We start from the raw sequence: 23,635 nt of genomic DNA on the forward strand, positions 1-23,635 counted from the left end.
AAGGGCTATTGGTAGTTTATTCTAGACTAGCACCTAGATTACGTGTTTTACGTTAGAGGCTATGCTTTGCTAACGAGCAGTTTATGCTCACCACTCACAGACAGCTCTGGTATAACGGGTTTTTACAAACCTGGCGTTAACCGCAAAACAGTGATCGTAGAGCAAAATTTTGCTCCACATCTCACCTCAATACCAGCGCTGCTTACGTTAGCGGTGAGCTGGCTGAATGTGCTTGTGCACGATTTCCCCATAGGAATCAAGGGGGAGAGCCGTCTGAAAAAAAACCTAACACCTGCAAAAAAGTAGCGTTTAGCTCCTAACGCAGTCCCATTGATTCCTATGGGGAAAATACATTTATGTCTATACCTAACACCCTAACATGAATCCCAAGTCTAAACACCCCTAATCTTACACTTATTAACGCCTAATCTGCCGCCCCCGACATCGCCGACACCTACATTATATTATTAACCCCTAATCTGCCGCTCCGGACACCGCCGCCACCTACATTATACTTATGAACACCTAATCTGCTGCCCCCAACATCGCCGCCACCTACATTATACTTATTAACCCCTAATCTGCTGCCCCCAATATTGCCGCCACCTACCTACACTTCTTAACCGCTAATCTGCCGCCCCAACATCGCCGCCACTATAATAAAGTTATTAACCCCTAAATCTAAGTCTAACCCTAATCCTAACACCCCCTAATTTAAATATAATTTAAATAAATCTAAATAAAAATAACTATCATTAACTAAATTATTCCTATTTAAAACTAAATACTTACCTATAAAATAAACCCTAAGCTAGCTACAATATAACTAATAGTTACATTGTATCTAGCTTAGGGTTTATTTTTATTTTACAGGCAAGTTTGTATTTATTTTAAACTAGGTAGAATATTTATTAAATAGTTATTAACTATTTAATAACTACCTAGTTAAAATAAAGACACATTTACCTGTAAAATAAAACCTAACCTAAGTTACAATTACACCTAACACTACACTATAATTAAATAAATTCCCTAAATTAAATACAAATAAATACAATTAAATATAATTATCTAAAGTACAAAAAAAACAAACACTAAATTACAGAAAATAATAAACAAATTACAAGATTTTTAAACTAATTACACCTAATCTAATCCCCCTAACAAAATAAAAAAGGCCCCCCAAAATAAAAAAAGCCCTACCCTACACTAAATTACAAATAGCCCTTAAAATGGCCTTTTGCGGGGCATTGCCCCAAAGTAATCAGCTCTTTTACCTGTAAAAAAAATTACAACTCCCCCCCCAACATTAAAACCCACCACCCACACAACCAACCCTACTCTAATACCCACCCAATACCCCCTTAAAAAACCCAAACACTAACCCCTTGAAGATCACCTTACTGGGAGATGTCTTCACCCAACCGGGCCGAAGTCCTCAACGAAGCCGGGAGAAGTCTTCATCCAAGCCGGGCGACGTGGTCCTCCAGACGGGTAGAAGTCTTCATCCAGACAGCATCTTCTATCTTCATCCATCCGGCGCGGAGCGGGTCCATCTTCAAGACATCCGGCGCGGAGCATCCTCTTCCATCGAAGTCTTCATACTAAATGATGGTTCCTTTAAGTGACGTCATCCAAGATGGCGTCCCTTCAATTCCGATTGGCTGATAGAATTCTATCAGCCAATCGGAATTAAGGTTGAAAAATCCTATTGGCTGATGCAATCAGCCAATAGGATTGAGCTGGCATTCTATTGGCTGATTGTAACAGCTAATAGAATGCGATCAGCCAATATGATTGAAGTTCAATCCTATTGGCTGATTGCATCAGGCAATAGGATTTTTTCTACCTTAATTCCGATTGGCTGATAGAATTCTATTTATAGGTATTATTTTATAGGTAAGTATTTAGTTTTAAATAGGAATAATTTAGTTAATGATTGTTATTTTTATTTAGATTTATTTAAATTATATTTAAGTTAGGGGGTGTTAGAGTTAGACTTTAGATTTAGGGGTTAATAATGTTAATATAGTGGCAGCGACATTGGGGGTGGCAGATTAGGGGTTTATAAATGTAGGTAGGTTGCCGCAATGTTTGGAACTGCAGATTAGAGGTTAATAAAATTTAACTAGTGTTTGCGAGGCTGGAGTGCGGTGGTTTAGGGGTTAATATATTTATTATAGTGGCAGCGATGTCCGGTTCGGCAGATTAGGGGTTAAACATTTTATTATAGTGTTTGCGATGTGGGAGGGCCTCGGTTTAGGGGTTAATATGTAGTTTATGGGTGTTAGTGTACTTTTTAGCACTTTAGTTAAGAGTTTTATGCTACGGCGTTGTAGTGTAAAACTCTTAACTACTGACTTTAAAATGCGGTACCAGTCTTGACAGGAGAAGGTCTACCGCTCACTTTTTGTCAGACTCGTAATACCGGCGCTATGCAAGTCCCATTGAAAAAATAGGATACGCAATTGACGTAAGTGGATTTGTGGTATTTCCAAGTCTGGCCACCTGTACCTGCAAGACTCGTAATACCCGCGGGCGTTAAAAAGCAGCGTTGGGACCGGCCAACGCTGCTTTTTAAGCCTAATGCACAACTCGTAATCTAGCCATAGGTTTTTTATTTTGTGGTGTTTTTTTTTAAGGTATTAGAATAGGAATAAATGTTATTATTTTGGATAATTTGTTATTTTGTGTATTTTTTTCGTTTTTGTTTTGGGGTGGGTTTTTATTTTAAGATTAGGGGTTGGGCATTTCTTAAAAGAGCTGAATGCCATTTTAAGGGCAATGCCCATACAAATGCCCTTTTCAGGACAATGGGTAGATTAGGTTTTAATTTTTTTTTTATTTTTATTTTTTTTTATTTTTTTTTAAGAGGCTTAGGTTTTTTTTATTGTGAAAATAGTGTACTCATATATTTTTACAGTGTTACTTTTTTTTTTTTTTAAATTTTAATTTTTTTATTGATATACAATATTCTCAATTACAAAGATAACATAGAGAATGTTTTTGGAGCACGCAGGCTCCTAAAGAGTATACAAACAGAAAATTGAAACAATTTCAACATTTCAGGTTGGGGTGTATTCATAAAATGGAAGATGAGCGTTACATAGCTCTTATCGTAAGAGGTAGGTTAGTTGGGGTGGGGAAGGGGAGGGAGAGGAAGGGTGATAGTAGCGTTAGAGAGAAAGTTCTTATTCAAAGGATAGACGGCAAAGGTCATCTAATGCGTGTTTGCTCTAGTATTCGGGGACCAAGTAGTGGTGTAGCAGGATTGCCAGTCTGCCCACACTAGTTCAAACAGGTCCGAATTATTTAGGGAGTAAAAAATAGGTTTTTCCATGTTGTAGATGTATGCCATATAATTTAAGGTGCATGACCATTTTGGAGGCGTCTTGGATTTCCATGCCTTGGCTATAGTCGCTTTAGTAGCTGTTAACAAATAAATAGACAGGTATGCTTGGTGTTTAGGTAGTTTAAGAATACTTATGTGAAGAAGGGCATTGGAAGGAGTTGTGGGAAGTGCTATGCCTAGTCCCGCTAGTGAACGGAAACAGGTATTCCATAAGGGTCTCAACCTGGGGCAGTCCCACCATATGTGTAAAGAATCTCCTTTTTTACCACAATTACGCCAACATAGAGGAGATGCGGAGTCAAACATTTTGTTAAGTCTAGCAGGGCTGAGGTACCAATGCGTTAAGAGTTTGTAATAAGTTTCAAAGAGTGTAATACAGTGTAGTGCTTTTTTGGTGAGGGAGATCACATGTTGCCATGCCTGTGGGGGTACGGTCACGTTCAGGGATGACTCCCATTTGAGTAAGTGAGGGAGCTTATTCTCAGAGTCTGAGTTTCCTATTAGGGTGTAGTGTATTGAAAGGGGTCTATGTAGTTTGCTACCTTGTTGCCAAGTAATTTCCCAAAGTGTTCGGGGTCGGTGTAGTTCAGGTTGGAAGCCCCAACTGAGAAGAAAACTCTTTAGTCTTGTATATTCAAATGTCATATGTCTGGGTAAGGTGAAGCCAGCCTTTATTTCTGAGAGTGTAATGAAGCGTGGAGTTGGTGAAGTAACCCAGAGATCAGCTACTGTCTGTATTCCTATTCGTGTCCAGCCGTGAGGGTGAGAGTCAGGTAGGCCTTTAAGGAGACCCGTCATGGGAGTGATAGGTGAAGGGTGCGGGGCGATATGTGGGTAGTGTCTCAGCTTATCCCACATGGCGAGACATTCTCGTATTATGGTGTTACTAATGTCTGTGGTTCGTCGTAAATGGGTAAGGATCCAAATCAAGTCAGGTAGATATATGTGGTTCGGGAGTGAAGCTTGTTCTATGGTTTTCCATTTACTAGGAGATTCCTTCGCACCCCATTGCGAAATGTGGGTGAGCATGGGTCCTTCATAATACCTTGTTATCGAAGGGGAGGCTATTCCTCCTCTACTAAGGGGGCTTTGGAGAATTTTATGCGCCACTCTAGGGGGTTTATGCTGCCATATATATTTTGTGAACTCGCTCTGAAATTGATGTAGGAGATACCCCGGAATACGGAAAGGAAGGCACCTAAATAGATAAGTAATTTTGGGTAGGAATGAAATTTTGAGGGCCGTTAGTCTGCCTATCCATGATATGTAAGTGTAATCCCATTTGTCTTTCAGAGTGCGCAGTTCAGCTAAAAGAGGCAAATAATTGTCTTTGATCATCTGGGGGATATTGTTCGATATCTTGACCCCTAAGTGTGAGATGAAGTTGTTGGTGCAGTGTACTCTATATTGGGTTATTAGGGTGTCAGCTGTGTCTTGGGGGAAGCCCCAGGTGAAAATTTCTGTTTTATCTAAGTTTAATTTGTAAAGGGACATGTAGCCAAAGGATTTTAAGATTTCCTTCAGTCTCGGGAATGAAGATAGAGGGTCTGAAGAGAATATTGTTATGTCGTCAGCAAAGAGCGCTATTTTATGAATAGTGCCATGCAGGCGTACGCCATCTATTTTCTTATCTTGTCTGATTTGCTCCGCTAGCAGCTCGATTGCAAGGGCAAAGAGGAGAGGTGAAAGTGGACACCCCTGTCTGGTGCCATTGGATATTGAAAAGGGGGGCGAGACGAAGCCCAGTCCTCTGACTACTGCCGAGGGGGTAGAGTAAAGAGCCTGTATCACCTTGATAATTTGGTTTGGGAAGCCAAAGGTTTTGAGGACTTCCCATAGGTAAGACCATCGAACGCGGTCAAAAGCCTTCTCTGCATCTAACGAGATTACAGAGAATGGCCTATTGAGTCTGGTGGATTCAGTACAGATGTTTAGCAGACGCCTAGTATTGTCAGGCCCTTCGCGATGAGGAATGAATCCTACTTGGTCTAAATTTATAAGTTGCGGGAGTAATTTAGAAATGCGAGTAGCAAATAATTTGGCATACATTTTAACATCTAAATTAATCAGGGAAATTGGCCTGTAGTTGGAACAAAGAGATGGATCTTTTTGTGGTTTAGGGATAGTTATCACCGTGGCTTCCAGGAATTCCCTACTGAAACTTCCCTGTTCTCTAGCGTGATTAAAGAATCTTAGGAGTAGTGGGGTTAGTTCATTTGTATATGTTTTGTAGAAAGCTGCAGAGTAGCCATCTGGGCCTGGGTCTTTGAAAGGTTTTAAGCGTGTTATTACGTGTTTAATTTCATTAGGAGTAAAGGTGGATGAGAGTGTTTCTTGATCGTCAGATGACAATGAAGGGAGATTTAGGCTGCTAAGAAAGGAGCAACTATTGTCGGCAGGGGCTAGTGTGTGTCCTGCATTTTTTTCTAAATTATATAGATTTGAGTAGAATTTTTCAAAACATGCACCAATGTCTGAAGGTTTACGGTAGGTCTGGTTCCCAGATTGAATCTGGTGGATTCTTGAGGTGCTCGCTCTGTTTTTAAGCTTGTTAGCTAGTAGTGTGTCTGCTTTGTTACTCTTGTGGTAGGTAATCTGTTTCAATTTGAATAAATTTGCTTGGGTACGCTTTATTTCTAGCTGGTTGATGTGATTTTTGATCTTTATAATTTGGGCTATGGCACTATCTGAGGGTGTGTGTCTATTAAGGAGTTCTAGTCGGCGTAGTTCAATATGAGATTTAGAGAGGGGAAGGCCAGAAAGTTTTTAAAGGTGTGCTTGTCTCTTGAGTATAAGACCTTTAAAGGTGGCCTTTGCCGCACCCCAGAGTATGTCATCTCTAACCTGGTTATTATCATTGGATTGGCAGTAAAATATGATATCTTTTCTAAGAGTTTCCTTGAATGCAGCATCCTGTAGGATATCATGTGGGAGGCGCCAGGAGGGCCTCACATTGTGTCGTTCTGTTGAGCGGAAAGTCACTGAAACTAGGTCGTGGTCAGACCATGGGCACAGGGAGATGTTAGAGTGTTTGACTTGGTCAAGGGTTTCTGCTGAGCTAAAGACGTAGTCGAGTCTGGAGTACGTTTTATGAGGATGTGAGAAGTGAGTGTAGTCTCTGTCTCTAGGGTGGAGTGATCTCCATATATCAAAGTAGCAAAAATGGGTAATAATTTGTCTGAACTTGTGGGAGAGCTGAGCAGAGGGGGTAGAGTGTTTTGTACGGGTGATTTTTTTTCCTGTCTAACATTGGGTCCCAAGTCATGTTGAAGTCCCCCGCTAGCAAAACTCTGCCTATTTTTATCCGGTCAACTGTGAGTAGAATCCGTTTGAGGTATCTGGGTTGGTGTGAGTTAGGGAGGTAGATAGAGACTAAAGTGTGGTCAGCATGGTCCAGCTTACATGTTAGGATAAGAAATCTAGATTGCGGATCTTTTAGAACTTGAATTTGTTCATAAGCTATTCTTTTGTGAATTAAGATTGCTGTTCCTCTGGCTTTCTTTAGAAAGGAGGTGTATTCAAGAACAGTATAGTCTTTAGATATTGTGCAAGGAGGGTTGTCTAGAGACCAATGTGTCTTCTGAAGGAAGGCTACATCGGGGTTATGGTATTTAAGCGATCTAGCCAGAAGACTACGCTTGTGTGGAGAGAGAATTTAGGCCTCTTACATTGTGAGTTAGGATTTTGAGGGGGGGCATAGAGAACTATAAAGGGTAGACCAAGTCTGTTAACAAGAGTTAGTTTAGGAAGGGTGGGTGGGGAGGGGGACAGACAGCAGGTAAGGGGAGAGAAAGTTAGCGACAATAGTTCGCTGTGATGGAGCCCTAGCGCGGGCTACCCGCGGGGGGGGCGAGAAGCAAACAGAAACAGGGGTCAGTAGGGTGAACCCTGCTCCGCAGTAGTCACTATAATCTAAATTTCAACTACAGGTATGCAAATCTTAAATTGGAAAAACAACATTGAAATGGTGATCAAACATACAGTATAATTGTACAGGTTATTTGTAAACTTTTAAACTTCAACTTAACCTCGGTCATGAGCTGTTGGGGACAGGTCAAACTCCCAGGTTTGGTAGAGTCCAGGTAAGTTCCAATAAGGGCAACCAGTCACGTTTTTACGGTGGATTAGTTTTAGGTTTCTTAGCTCTTTGTTCTTTAATGGACCATTCGGGAGCTGAAGCTCTCAGCTTTAATTTATTTTTTATTTTGTGGGTTTGGGGGGTGGGGGTTTGTATACTGTTAGGGGGTGTTTGTTTTTCTTTTGTCGCAAAAGAGCTGTTATCTTTAGGGCAATGCCCTACAAAAGGCCCTTATCAGGGCCCTTGGTAGTTTATTATAAATTAGGTTTTTTTTATTTTGGGGTGGATTTTTTTTAAAAAGGGTATTAGAATAGAAATAATTTTTGTTTTGGATATTTTTTGTAATGGTAGGTTTTTGTTATTTTTTTTTATAATTTTAGTGTTTTTTATTTTTTGTAAAGGTAGGTTTTTTTTTAATTTGTAATGTTAGGTTTTAGTGTAAGGTTTTACTTTTATTTCACAGGTAAGTTTGCATTTATTTTAACTAGGTAGTTAGTAAATAGTTAATAACTATTTACTAACTAGTCTACCTAGTTAAAATAAATACAAACTTACCTGTGAAATAAAACCTAAGCTAGCTACAATATAACTATTAGTTATATTGTAGCTAGCTTAGGTTTTATTTCACAGGTAAGTATGTATTTAGTTTTAAATAGGTATTATTTAGTTAATAATTGCAACTTTAGTTTAGCTCTATTTTAATTATGTTAAAGTTAGGGGGTATTAGGGTTAGGGTTACGGTTTAGGGTTAGGTTTAGGGGTTAATATAGTTTAATTTAGGTTGGTGCAATGTGGGGGGCTGGTGGTTTAGGGGTTAATAGGTTTATTAAGTGGTAGTGATGTGGGAGGCCAGAGGTTTAGGGGTTAATAACTTTATTTAGTGGCGGCAATGTCTGTGAGCAGTAGAATAGGGGTTAATAGATTTATTATAGTATGGACGATGTTGGGGTGCAGGGTATTAGGAGTTAATAGCTTTAGTATAGTGGCGGCTATATCAGGAGCGTAAGATTAGGGGTTAATAGCTTTATTTAGGTGGCGGCGACATCGGGAGCGGCAGATTAGGTGTTAATAACATTATGGAGGTGGCGGCGATGTCGGGAGCAGCAGATTAGGGGTGTTTAGACATGGGGTTTATGTTAGGGTGTCAGGTTTAAACGTAACTTTATTTTCCCCCATAGATATCAATGGGGCTCCGTTACGGAGGTTTTCATTCTGCGATCGCTATTGATGTCTATGGGGAAAGCGTGCATGAGCACGTCAAAACAGCGCTTGTATTTTGTGCGGTATGGAGCTCAACAGAACCATATCGCACGCACAAGCCGGCTGTTTCAAAACTTGTAATGGCTGTGCTATAGAGGGTTAAATAACGCAACTTTTGTTACGTTTGTTAAATTCCCTATAGTTCGCATAACTCGTAATCTAGGTGAAAGATCTTTGTGCTGTAATACATAAAATAACTTTGTGATCACCTATATATTAGAGAGGCATGCTATCAATTATTAAAAATTCAGATACAGTAATTATCTGCAAATTTGAGACTTTCTGTTGTTCAAATTAGAGGTCACTTGCCAATCTAAATAGTAAAAAGATAATGGATTTATTAGGGCTCTATCAGGGCTCCCCTCACCAAAATTTCCAGGATTCAAGCGTTGCACCAGTTTTATAGCAATCACTTGCACTGACAAACAACTCCGATTTTTGAAAGAATATTTTCCTCTCTTTTAATTGAAAGTTGAATTACCCTTTACATGTGGAACGGCACCAGTTAGAACCTTCCTAATTGCCTTCACCCCAAGCACTGACAGCAATTAGGAAGGTTTAACCAGTGGCAACAGGTTTATCAACACAGTATCATTCACAACATGTATGAACAAAAGTACCAAAGGGGACATTAAAATGACTTACTTGTTTGCCCTACTATTTTAACATTTGCTTTAGGGCAGTTAATTAAAATATATTTATACACTGTTTAAATGCATGAGTACCACCATACTTTACTATACATTTTGCCTTTATAAGACTATCGGGCAAGAAGGTATTATTGGGAGTATCCACCTTGTTGTTCTGATATCAATAGAGCATCTACCATTTTGTCAAACATCTGCCATTTTGTGTCCATAACAAAAAATTCTCCCTTTACTGCCCTGGCCATTCCTACTTTTAAAGCACATCTTGCAAGTGAAAATGGTTGGCAATAATTGATTTGCAGAGATATTATCTATCTTTTTTTAAAAAAAAAAATATCTATTGAGAAAACGAGTTGTGGCAATAAAGAAATACTAATATACTGAACTAAATCTAAATATAATAAAATTCCTTGTGTATAGAATTTGAAATAGAAAATATATCAGAGCAATCTTTTTACTAATAACTTCAAGTAGAAACAGGTTACATTGTCCTCACCTTGTAAAATGGCCTCTAACCCATGGGTCTCCGAGGATTTAAATACATGTTCACATTACAATGAAATTCATTCCACTTAGGAAAGTGTCATTCTCCTTGTTAGTATGGAGAATAGTCAACCGCTAGGGAAAATCAGGGAAAAGATGATTTTTTTTTTTGTGCTGCACTGATACTAAGTGCATGCAATAGACTAATTTGCACAGTAGACGACGTCTTTGGGGAAATCATTTTTTTGTTCAACTTTGCTCTCCCTAGCAGGTGTTGCTGGAAGATTGTATGATGGAGGAAAACAATAGGCAAAATAAAAGATTCAGTTGGGATACAATAAACAGGTCCAGATGGAAAGCATGGCAAACCATTCTTCTGCTATGCATAGACTGATTTGAGATTTAATGTATAGGGATAGAACAACATGGTAGGTGCATTCAGATTAAGTTTTTGTTCCATTTCGATACATTCTCAGAGGGAAAAAAATACAATAAGCAACAAGGTAAAATCATGCAGTTGTGTATGGAGATTTACAACTGAAACCAAATTCACCCAATGATATCTAAGATATCCAAATGTTGCTCTTAGAAGGGCAGCATTCTATATACAGTTATTCAGCAACCAATACATTTGAAAAACAAGAATATAATAAGGGTTATGTTTGCAGACATAGGACTAGCTAGGGACAGAAGACAATCAGCTGAATTTTGGCTTATTAAAGGGACATTGTAATTTAAAAATAATTGTAAATAATTGTATTTTAAAACTAATTCCTTTCTTTTACTGTGTGCTTAAAGGGACAGTTTACTCCAAAATTGTTATTGTTTAAAAAGATAGATAATCCCTTTATAACCCATTCTACAGTTTTGCAGAACCAACACTGTTAAATCAATGTACCTTTTACCTCTCTGATTAACTTGCATCTAAGCCTCTGCAGAATGTCCCCTTATGTCAGTGCTATTTATAGACTTGCATTTCAGCCAATTAGTGCTGCCACATGAATAACCTCACGGGAGTGAGCACAATGTTATCTATATGACACACATTAACTAGCAGTGTCTCGTGAGAAGCTATAAAAATGCTCTGAGGTAAGAGGTTGTCTGTAGTGGCTTAGAGACAGACAGACATTCAGAGATTTAAAGGTTATAAAGTATATTAATATAACAATGTTGGTTGTGTAAATCTGGGGAATGGGTAGTAAAGGCTTTATCTATCTTTTTAAAATAAAAAAAATTGGTGTAGACGGTCCCTTTAACTCCTAAAAAGGTGTTAAATACATTGTCAAAGTCTCACTCCTGTGCTTCTTCAGATGAGGATACATCTGGTAAGCCAATCAGCAACAAGCATACATGCATATGCTACAGTCACTTGCCTTATAATCATCTGTGGAAGAATGGGGATCTTTCAAATTTGCAACTATGACACTGAGTTTAAAGGATTACTTTCTGTTATAATTTTTAAGCTAAACAACTAACATATTAAAGTTAATAAACATTAATTAAAACCTACTGACCTATATTTTCTCCAAAATGAAGTTTCATAACGTTCTAAATGTTATATCTTTTATTCGCCAATTCAAAATACTTAAACCAATAACTTTGTGTTTAAAGCGCCATTTTGAAACCTAGGTATTGTAAACGGATTGGTACAGAGCAAAGGATACCCACGGAGTGGGTTTGGAAAACAATTACATTTGCAGACAAGATTTCTGATATACGGTAGAGATATGTTAATGAAATGCTATTGATAAAAAGCGTATTTGGGGTAGTTAGTTAGTAACAGGCATAGAAAATATTTACTTACAGTGGCCCTTTAACACCTTGGAAGGAATTAAACAATACAAATAAAGGAAGCAAGCTTGTTTAAAAATAAAATGCTATGACAAATTGGGCCATTTTATTACATCCTTATGTTATATCTGTTCTAGAACTGCCTCATAAAGGGCAGAACGTTAGCAACAAGATAGCGTTTTACAAACCCGGCGTTAAAATACAAGAAGTGAGCATTGAGCAAAATTTTGCTCATTACCGCACTCCAATCCCAGCGCTGCTTAAGTCAGCAATGAGCTGGTCGTAAGTGCTCATGCACGATTTCCCCATAGGAATCAACGGGCAGAGCCGGCTGAGAAAAAGTCTAGCATCTGCAAAAAAGCAGCGTAAAACTCAGTAACGCAGCCCCATTGACTCCTATGGGGAAAGAAAATTTATGTTTACACCTAACACCCTAACATGAACCCCGAGTCTAAACACCCCTAATCTTATACTTATTAACACCTAATCTGCCGCCCCCGACATCCCCGACACCTACATTATTCTTATTAACCCCTAATCTTCCGCTCCGGACACCGCCGCCACCTACATTATACTTATGAACCCCTAATCTGCTGCCCCCAACATCGCCGCCACCTACATTATATTTATTAACCCCTAATCTGCCGCCCCCAATGTTGCGTCTCCTACCTACACTTATTAACCCCTAATCTGCCGCCCCCAACGTCGCCGCCACTATAATAAACATATAAACCCCTAAACCGCCGCACTCCCGCCTCGCAAACATTAGTTAAATATTATTAACCCCTAATCTGCCTTCTCTAACATCAATGCCACCTACCTACATTTACTAACCCCTAATCTGCTGTCCCCAACGTCGCTGACACTATACTAAATGTATTAACCCCCAAACCTAAGTCTAACCCTAACACCCCCTAACTTAAATATAATTTAAATAAATCTAAAGAAAATTACTATCATTAACTTCATTATTCCCATTTAAAACTAAATACTTACCTATAAATAAACCCTAAGATAGCTACAATATAACTAATAGTTACATTGTATCTAGCTTAGGGTTTATTTTTATTTTACAGGCAAGTTTGCATTTATTTTAACTAGATAGAATAGTTATTAAATAGTTATTAACTATTTAATAACTACCTAGCTAAAATAAATACAAAAGTACCTGTAAAATAAAAACCTAACCTAAGTTACACTAACACCTAACACTACATTATAATTAAATAAATTAACTAAATTAACAACAATTAAATTAGCTAAAGTACAAAAAAACAAAACACTAAATGACAGAAAATAATAAACAAATTCCAAGATATTTAAACTAATTACACCTAATCTAATAGCCCTATCAAAATAAAAAAAGCCTGCCCAAAATTAAAAAAAAAACCTAGCCTAAACTAAACTACCAATAGCCCTTAAAAGGGCCTTTTGCGAGGAATTGCCCCAAAGAAATCAGCTCTTTTACCTGTAAAAAAAATACAAACAACCCCCCCAATAGTAAAACCCACCACCCACACAACCAACCCCCGAATAAAATACTATCTAAAAAAACCTAAGCTCCCCATTGCCCTGAAAAGGGCATTTGGATGGGCATTGCCCTTAAAAGCCCTTTTGCAAGCCCAAACCCTAACCTAAAAATAAAACCCACCCAATACACCCTTAAAAAAACCTAACACTAACCCCTGAAGATCGACTTACCGGAGAAGTCTTCATCCAAGCCGGGCTGAAGTCCTCAATGAAGCCAGGAGAAGTCTTCATCCAAGCCGGGCGAAGTGGTCCTCCAGACGGGCAGAAGTCTTCATCCAGACGGCATCTTCTATCTTCATCCATCCGGCGCGGAGTGGGTCCATCTTCAAGACATCCGACGTGGAGCATCCTCTTCATACGACGACTAAAGACAAATGAAGGTACCTTTAAGTGACATCATCCAAGATGGCATCCCTTAGATTCCGATTGGCTGATAGAATAGGATTGAGCTCACATTCTGTTGGCTGTTCCAATCAGCCAATAGAATGCGAGCTCAATCCTATTGGCTGATTGGATCAGCCAATAGGATTTTTTCAACCTTAATTCCGATTGGCTGATAGAGTTTTAAGGGTGTATTGGGTGGGTTTTATTTTTAGGTTAGGGTTTGGGCTTGCAAAAGAGCTAACTGCCCTTTTAAGGGCAATGCCCATCCAAATGCCCTTTTCAGGGCAATGGGGAGCTTAGGTTTTTTTAGATAGTATTTTATTTGGGGGGTTGGTTGTGTGGGTAGTGGGTTTTACTTTTGGGGGGGTTGTTTGTATTTTTTTTTTACAGGTAAAAGAGCTGATTTCTTTGGGGCAATGCCCCACAAAAGGCCCTTTTAAGGGCTATTGGTAGTTTAGTTTAGGCTAGGGTTTTTTTATTTTGGGAGGGCTTTTTTTTTATTTTGATAGGGCTATTAGATTAGGTGTAATTAGTTTAAATATCTTCTAATTTGTTTATTATTTTCTGTAATTTAGTGTTTGTTTTTTGTACTTTAGCTAATTTAATTTAATTGATTTAATTGTTGTTAATTTAGTTAATTTATTTAATTATAGTGTAGTGTTAGGTGTTAGTGTAACTTAGGTTAGGTTTTATTTTACAGGTACTTTTGTATTTATTTTAGCTAGGTAGTTATTAAATAGTTAAAATAACTATTTAATAACTATTCTACCTAGTTAAAATAAATACAAACTTGCCTGTAAAATAAAATAAACCCTAAGCTAGCTACAATGTAACTATTAGTTATTGTAGCTAGCTTAGGGTTTATTTTATAAAGTATTTAGTTTTAAATAGGAATAATGTAGTTAATGATAGTAATTTTCTTTAGATTTATTTAAATTATATTTAAGTTATGGGGTGTTAGGGTTAGGGTTAGACTTAGATTTAGGGGTTAATAACTTTCATATAGTGGCGACGACGTTGGGGCGGCAGATTAGGGTTAATAAGTGTAGGTAGGTTGCAGCGACATTGGGGGCGGCAGATTAGGGGTTAATAAATATAATGTAGGTGTCGGCGATGTTGGGGGCAGCAGATAAGGGTTCATAAATATAATGTAGGTGGCGGCGGTGTCCAGAGCTGCAGATTAGGGGTAAAAATTTTATTATAGTGTTTGCGATGCGGGAGGGCCTCGGTTTAGGGGTTAATAGGTAGTTTATGGGTGTTAGTGTACTTTTTAGCACTTTAGTTATGAGTTTTATGTTACTGCGTTGTACCATAAAACGCTTAACTACTGACTTTAGAATGCGTTACGGATCTTAACAGGGTAGGGTGTACCGCTCACTTTTTGGCTTCCCAGGACAGACTCGTAATACCAGCGCTATGGAAGTCCCATAGAAAAAAGACTTTACGAAGTTTACGTAAGTCGTTTTGCGGTAAGGCCAAAGAAGTGTGCGGTGACCCTAAACCTTCAAGAGTCGTAATAGCAGAGGTAGTGAAAAAGCAGCGTCAGGACCTCTTAACTCTGCTTTTTCAGCCTAACGCACAACTCGTAATCTAGCCGTTAAGTTTTTCATTAAATTAGAAATCTATGCAGGGGTTGTACACATAGATGCAGAGAACTGTTTGTGCAATAACAAAATGCTTTAACTCAACTGTGACTGCAAGTGCAATATGTTTAAAGGGACATTTCTCAATATAGGTAGGTGTTATATAACTAAACTCATTAAAGGTGCAGGTTAATACAAATATCTCTTCATTTGCCAAAAACAGGTTTTTACTTTAAAAGGACATGAAACCCATTTTTTCTTTCATGAGCATACCATTAAAAACAAATAAAATAAATGTACCTCTTTTATCAAATTTGCATTGTTCTCATGTTATTCTTTGTTGAAGAGATATCTAGATAGGTACCGTGCATATGTCTGGAGCACTACATAATAGGAAATAGTGCTGCCATCTAGTGCTCTTGTTAATGTATAACATTGTTGCAAAACTGCTGCCATATATTGATGCAGACACATGCACACACCTGAGTTTACATCCCTGCTTTTCAACAAAGGATAACAAGGAAATTAAAGAAAATTTGATAATAGAAGAAAATCAGAAAGTTGTTTAAAATTGAATGTTCTATCTGAATCATGAAAGAACATTTTTGGATGTGATGTCCCTTTAATGATCATAACCTACTATCAGTTTAACCCTTGTAAAATACTGCTTTGGAACTGTACACATTGCAGCTTTTGAGTTGGACACGGCTGAAGACCTGCAATGTTGTGCACCAGCTGCTCCTGATTGCCTCAAATGCTCAGGAGCCAAAATACTTGCAGGTACAGAAGGGGACTTCTCCTATGTGTTTAACCTCTTTGGAAGCTTAACTTTAGTCAGTAATGCAAAAAAAAAAAGTATGTGCTCTAAGAGTATTAAAGAAAGTTTTGCATTAGACTGTTCATTTAATAAATTTAGCTATATAGCATCTGCTTATATTGATGAATGCTTATTTCAGGGAGAAAATTTCATTTAAAGTTAGAATCTTCCTGCTGCAGATTTCTTTCTTGTGATCAATAGAGCAATGGAAATGTCAAAAATGCTCAATCTGTGTGATTTCAAAGGTATTTTCAAAGAGCAATTTCTCCCACTGCCTGTGGGCCACTCTCATGAGTGATTTTGGAGTAAAAGTGCTCTGCATTAGCCAGGAGCAGACTTGCTAGGAAAATTCAGACAACAAACAAATATATAAAAATACAGAATAGATATGTTTTTTAGAGTACATGCCTCAGGTCACTTACAAATGCATATAGAACTAAAATGTCCTTATAACCTGTTTACCAGTAATAAAAAACACACAGTGTCCCTATTTGAAACAATACAGGTTTACTAGAATACAATTACAAATATACTTGAAAATTTAATTCAATTTTAAATTCCCCTGAGTTTCTATAAAGTAATGGATGCTGCCATGTCTAAACTTAAGTTTTAAGCTTATCTTACTGTCCTGCTGCAAACAGCATATTTATATATATATATAGGTTGTGTGGGTTTCTAAATAGTCTTGTTTCCACAAACTCTACTTTATTGCCTGGTTTATATATCTTTCCCTAATTGTTCCCCACAGAAGACAGAAATAAATAGAAAACATGGCCGCCCCATTACTTTATAGAATCTAGTCTAGAGTACTTTATAGTAACAAAACTTTTACACTTATATCCTCAATATTGAAACAACTAATATAATGGTAAAATATACAGCTACATATTATTCTAAGGCTAATCATTGTGTGTAGCATGTATTTACTGTTTAAAGGGACACTGAACCCAAAATTTTTATTTCGTGATTCAGATAGAGCATACAATTTTAACCAACTTTCTAGTTTACTTCTATTATCAATTATTCTTCGTTCTCTTGCTATCTTTATTTGGAAAAGCTTTATTTTGGTTCAGGAACTGGACAGCACTTGTTTATTGGTGGGTGAATTTATCCACCAATCAGCAAGAACAACCCAGGTTGTTCACCAAAAATGGGCCGGCATCTAAACTTACATATTTGTCTCTAGCCATTAGCTCACTAGGGGCCTAAAATAAAATATACTCTTGCTTGGAGGGAAATTATAGTGCAGTCTTCCCAGGGGCTGAACTCACTGAATGCTCTAAGAAAAATGGTGGAAACTTTAAGTCCCATAACGATGAGAGATGCCTCACATAATGCTCTCTGCTCAGATGATCTAAAATGATCTTCCAGCAATGAGGCGAATGTTGCTATACTTCTCTCAGGGTCATTCTCTGCATTTCTCAATGTGAAGGAGAAACAATCTAGTGCACTATAGAACTGTTTTGAGAGGCTTGTTACACTTACATTTTTGGGCTTTATATTTATTATTACTTTACACTTCAGATTGGGTCCTTTCTGTATTATTACATTTAAGCTTTGCACTTTCTCTTTTTTATTTTAATGCATTTAGATTCTGTATACAGCAGTGATTTCACAAATTCGGATTATGCTTTGAAAGTTTCTGTATGAATGAAGCAAATTAGACAATGGAAGTAAATTGGAAAGTTGATAAAAATTGTATGCTCTATCTGAATAATGAAATAAAATATTTGGGTTGCATGTCCCTTTAACATGTGTGGAAGTATGTATAATGTTTTGATGAAAATGTTTATGATGATGACGTATTTGTAATTAAAAAATTGATTTGCATTACGCATTTTTACATTGCACTGTTGATACAAGTTTTTTCCTCAAAATACTTTCAAAATGGGTTTATTTTGACTTTGCATAATGTTGAACCAGAATACAGAAGCAATTTTAAATCCAAATATTTTATGTATTTTTTTTTTATTAGCTGTGTCTATTGTTTTATGCTCTGTTTAGAATAAATTTTTTATTACCAGTAACTATATGGAAAAATGGGCTAAGATCAATAGTTAACAATAGTGAACCCTTGTGCACTTTTTGATTTTCGTTCTTTCACTGTTTGTTTATCATCACAAATTAATTTTGAATTTTATTCCAATTAAGTTTTTCTTATTGAGAATGACAGGGAGCCCATGGTACTTGTCAAAGGTTAGTTTTTTATTTTGTAATTATCTACCATAGATAAAAAAAGCACAGGTCCGGGGGACTTCCGGGCAGCGGCCATCAGTCACACTGAGCTTCAGCTCCTTGAGTTATCTTCACTTTGTTTTAATTCTGCCATGTATTTTTGGTACTATCCTGCTCAAATCAGTGGAGAAACTTGTCTGAAGGTGACCGGATCTGGGATATAGGGCTCTGGATTTTGTCACGGCATATATGTCCTCAGTACTGGACATTTTGAGGCCTTCCCTTATAACTGAAGCCTCAGTCCTGACCACACAAAGCTGTGCCCGAGTGCGCAGTTACTGCTCTGAAGAGCATTCTATCCATACCAAGCAAGTGCATCTATTTGCGTAAAGATTTATTAAACTCTTAAACCTTCCACTGGGATTGAAGTCTCAGATCGCCATAATGGAACAAGAGTCTGATTTGATGCTGGAGGAGATATATGCCACCCTGTTAAAACATTTTGCCCAACTTGAGAAGCAAATGGTGGCAGCCTGGAAATATGAATCCAGAAGGGAATTACCTGTAGCGGAACCTAAGCGGGTAAGTGGGGTCCAGACTCAGGAGGACTCACCCACAGATCAGCCAGAAGCTCTGCCGGTGCCCGCTGTCCAACATGACATGATCAGTTAGAAAGCCCATAAGCAGGCTAATGCTGACTTTGCTCAGATCTCACCTACCATGGATGGTTCCATCACGATTGGGTCAACGGGAGCTGTTACCTCGATATTTTTAGAGCAGTCACTGGGAAATAGAACGGTGAGAGAGGATAATATAGTTACCGCTGCTCCCTATGGCGACTCACAGCCATGCTCCGGTTTCTCCTCTCTTCGGAGTGGCGGCCATTTCCCTTCCGGGAACGGAACTATAGACAGTGCTGCATTGATTGGGGCTACTGAACAGACGGGCGCACAACGCCAGAGAAAATCCCTAACTGTGCCCATCGGAGTAAACATGCTGATATTAAGAATAGGCTGGCAAAAGGAGGTAGGAAAAAGACTCTGTCGAAATGACTTTCATTTGGTGACTACCTATCCGTTTATGCAGACTGCCTTGCTCATAACCCAGAGCCATGCTCTGCCGCGATCCCCCTGGGAACACTCACCAACTCTGTCGGCTACCAAAATGGGTATCGGGTGAACCCTACCAGACACGCTATCTGGCCCAGGAGCAAGTGATCATATATCCCACTTTGCCCACATAATAATTGTTAAGTCATATGCTCCTCACTGTTTTGATTTAAATTTTTTCATTCACCATCTTAGATGCGACTGGGGCATGGTAGTTTATGTTCCTTGCAAATGTTTGGTAAGATTTCGAGACTGACTCTAACCCTAATTCCCTGTTGCTATAGTAATACAGTTATATATTTATTGTTCCTGACAGGGCACTATCACATTTGCTACAAGGTTGCATCCCAGGAGGCTATCTATGTAAGTTTCTCTGCGAGGCGGCACTTACAACCTATACACAATTTTTTAAGTCTAGCCTGTTAAACTATACACAATGACTAAGTTCCACCAATAACTTCACCCCCCCTAGTGCTAGCAAATCAATAGACACACTGAGATGAGCCCAATAGCCCTTTCTCTGTAAATAGGCCTTAGGAAAAAAGATATCTCATGCAGCTAATAGTCGGACTCCCTCCCCTCCCCCCTCTCTTTCCCTTCATAGTATTCATTACCATTAACAAAGTCTATACGCTACCTAATATAATGAGGGGACAAAAGCAATGAGCTTATTTTGCTTAATTTTATTCATATTCCAGTTTACATTATATAAATGGTATGGAGATCACCTTCCTCTTTATTTGCACTCTTGCCTAGGCTGAACATACATCCCCGTATGCTTTATAATTTACAGGATAATAGTTGATAATGTTAGCGGAGTTCTTATAATTTTTATATTTCTAACTCATTACTTTCATAGGGGTGGTCCACAGGACACCCTTAAGATAACAGGAGAACCTCCCCTTCCCTCAAACTATAAGGAAAATTGAGGTTTACTTTAATTTATGTCTACAGTAATGTATCTGTGACGTAACAGATCTGTCTGTATGTTTGTATTGATTTTGTTTCTATTTTGTTACCTATGCTATACGTATTATTTTATGTATGTAATGCTTTTTCTTTCACCTCAATAAAAATTATATAAAAAAAAAACCACAGGTCCAAAACGTTCTTTTCTGGGAGAATAACTGGAGTGACCAACCTTATTAGTAATCAAGGACAGCCCATTAAGGGCCAGATGAGTGACGCGTTAACAGTTACGTGGAAAGGAGATGGGGTTTATCGTGGCTGTTTGTGTGGGTTTTTGCTTGCATTACAAGTTGAAAGTAAACGTGAGTGCTTGAGCGCAATTTAAGTTAACACGCTTCAGGTTAGGTCAACCTCAGAGCACTGGTTAACTGTTTTGCGAAACAAAAAAATGTCACATATCCCATCAAAAATACATTAGAAAGTACAGTTACACTCAAAATAACACCATCTGATAAAAATTATTAAAAAATATATTTCACAAAAAAGTTATAATGGCTCAAAGATATGAGATCTCATGTGTTAGATAAAAAAACAGGCAAAGTGCTTTAACATAATTTAAGATACATACAGTATATATACATCTCTATATATGTGTACATATGTATTTATGTATTTATATGTGTATATATGTGTCAGGGAATAGGTGAATGACATTATGTAATATATATATATTTACATACATACATATATAATGTAGAAAAATAATTAATTTGTATATGAAAATCTGGCTAATGTAAGTTGCATTAAATTTTAAAATCACACTTTTCAGTCCAGACCCCTCTCTACACTAAAAATACAGACTGCACTTTGATGTATTTCTAAATAACTCAATACAAATAATTGTCCTGATACTTACCTAATTCAGGATGCCCCCTGTAGACAACAGACGTTCAGTCTGAACTGATATTTGAATATACAAAAATTCTCAGGGAATGTGGTCCTTATCATCAAAGTGTTAATTACCCTATGCTGAGTTCAAATACACAAGGCTCAGACTGACGTCTCTATGGAAAATAGCAGGAGAAGCTTAAGAAAGTATATTTAACCCTGTGTAAGCTAGAATCTATATAAGAGTTTAAATCTTAAAACTTAATTATATATTAGATAAGTGTCTGCTGTATTGAGTGGGTAGCTGCATTGGTGAATTTAAAATGTTTACCTGTGTCAGACTAAAAAAAACATTTGTTTTTGTTTTTTCAGAATCTGGTGTGAAAATAAGGTTTTGAAATAAATACATACTAGATAAATTGTCCTATGACTATAATCATAGATATGAGACCATATTCCTGTACCTTATTAAGGAATGACTTCAAATAAAATATATATATTATATAGTCAATAATAATGAAGTTAAATATATGTATATATCTATGGTGATATTGGTTCCAACAAAAGTCTATTGCAGGTATGTATGGAATATAGAGATATGCTCAACAAATGCAATGTAATACCTAGATATGGAATGATATGATTCTATCAAAATCAAACAATAGTATAACTAATTATCAACTGATATACAAATAAAGTCATATATACATATATCTATATTGAATTATAACTACTAGTCCACTTATAGGAATATGACTTTTAAATACATCTTTTAAAATATTATAAGTAGTGTACCCATGTTTAGTCTCAAAAATACGCGCCCAGCTATATTAGATGGGCCATACACTAAAACAGATAGTTTATTAATACTAGGAAATAATACATATATTGAATATACATTTAAGAAAATATATTTTTCTGTAGTAGTATTTGCTAATGAAACTACATTATGTTGCCTATTGTACCTCCGGTGTGCAATACAAGAATTGCATCCAAAAGATATTTTAAATTGTCAGGGGATTTAAAATTACCATATGCATTTCCAAGGGCCAATGAGAGATAAGTTCAGACTAAAAGGGTGTACCCAGATAATTTCCATTGGGTGTTTTAGAAATGAAGGTGGATTTTTGTAAGAGACAAAAATACCTATGCAAAGAAGGGAAGAGACACAAAATCACTTTTTGGTTTGGGGGCTGGTTTGGAATAACTCTCTGTGTTTGTGATACCCTGTTTGCAAAAATACCTTCACGTATAACTACCGTGTCCAACTCTAGGGGGCACAACAGTAAAAAGAAATGATGATCATATGAACTAAAAACATTAATATCGGAGTGTTCAAGATATATAAGGTAAATACTGTATGGTTAAAGAGAAAGAAGCAAGATAATTGTGTCACAGATACAGACACCAACACAAGTTCTTATCTGAGCCCAAATTGAAGACCAAAAAACCTTTCAGTGTAAAGGTGTGACTGCAATTGCAATTGGTACAATCCAAGGTGGTGCAATCCCCAATAGACGTCATGGCAGCTCCTCTCAAAGATAGACAATGAATCCAAAATGAAGAGTCTGTGAAAGATCACATACAGAGGGCACCTCCTAGTGTAATATTGTGATTATAAAGGGGAGCATGTATGCCTTGTGTTATGGTAATACTCACAAGAGTGGCAGCACCCAATGTGCTAAATGGCATAGGCTGGGAGCTCTCAGTGTCCCAGCTAACTGGTCCTAGGGGTAGAGAATAAGGTCCAAAACAAATCCCAAATGAAGAATCTGTGGAAGAAGATCACATACAGAGGGCTCCTCCTAGTGTAATACTGCAATTTTAAAAGGGAGCATGAATATCTTGTGTTGTGGTTATACTCACAAGAATGGCAGCACCCAATGTGCTAAATGATGCAGGCTGGGAACTTTCAGGGCCCCAGCTAACTGATCTTAGGTATGGAAAATAAAGGCCCAGTGGTCCTGGTATCCATAACAGGCAGATCAAACCAAGCTCAGGCTTCCAAAAAGGTCAGTACATTTTATTTAAAAACAGGATTAAAAATCTGAGCGTGCATGCATTCACCCAAAGCATATAAAAACAATGTAATTCACAGATTGCAACGCGTTTCTCAGCTGTGCTAGCTGTTTCATCAGGCATCTGTTAACAAACTGGAAGCACTGGCTTTTAAACATGAACTGACCAATCCCCTTCCTTGAGCTGTAAAAAAAACATTTCCTGTCTGGACAGGTGCAATTAATTAACATATGTTCTAATTGCAATGTGTATTTCTAGAGTTGATAAACAACTGATGACATTAATCACATCCAAAAGCATAACACATTGTTCTCAAACACAATATATTCACATCAACCTTATATAGATGCATATAGTGGAAACCCCCCCCCCCCATATATGTGCATTTGTGATAAAAGTTCTAAATACATATGATCGTTGCAGATAAGGAACTAATATATCCCATATATTACCATATCTAAAAAGACAGTGGCCAGCAATCTATTCGAACAACAGTAATTGACCATCACTATAAAAACCTTAGTACATTTTCTTTCATGTAATTAGCAAGAGTCCATGAGCTAGTGACGTATGGGATATACATTCCTACCAGGAGGGGCAAAGTTTCCCA

The sequence above is a fragment of the Bombina bombina genome, chromosome 3 (genome assembly GCF_027579735.1).
Source record: "Bombina bombina isolate aBomBom1 chromosome 3, aBomBom1.pri, whole genome shotgun sequence".
In the NCBI taxonomy this organism is placed as follows: domain Eukaryota; kingdom Metazoa; phylum Chordata; class Amphibia; order Anura; family Bombinatoridae; genus Bombina; species Bombina bombina.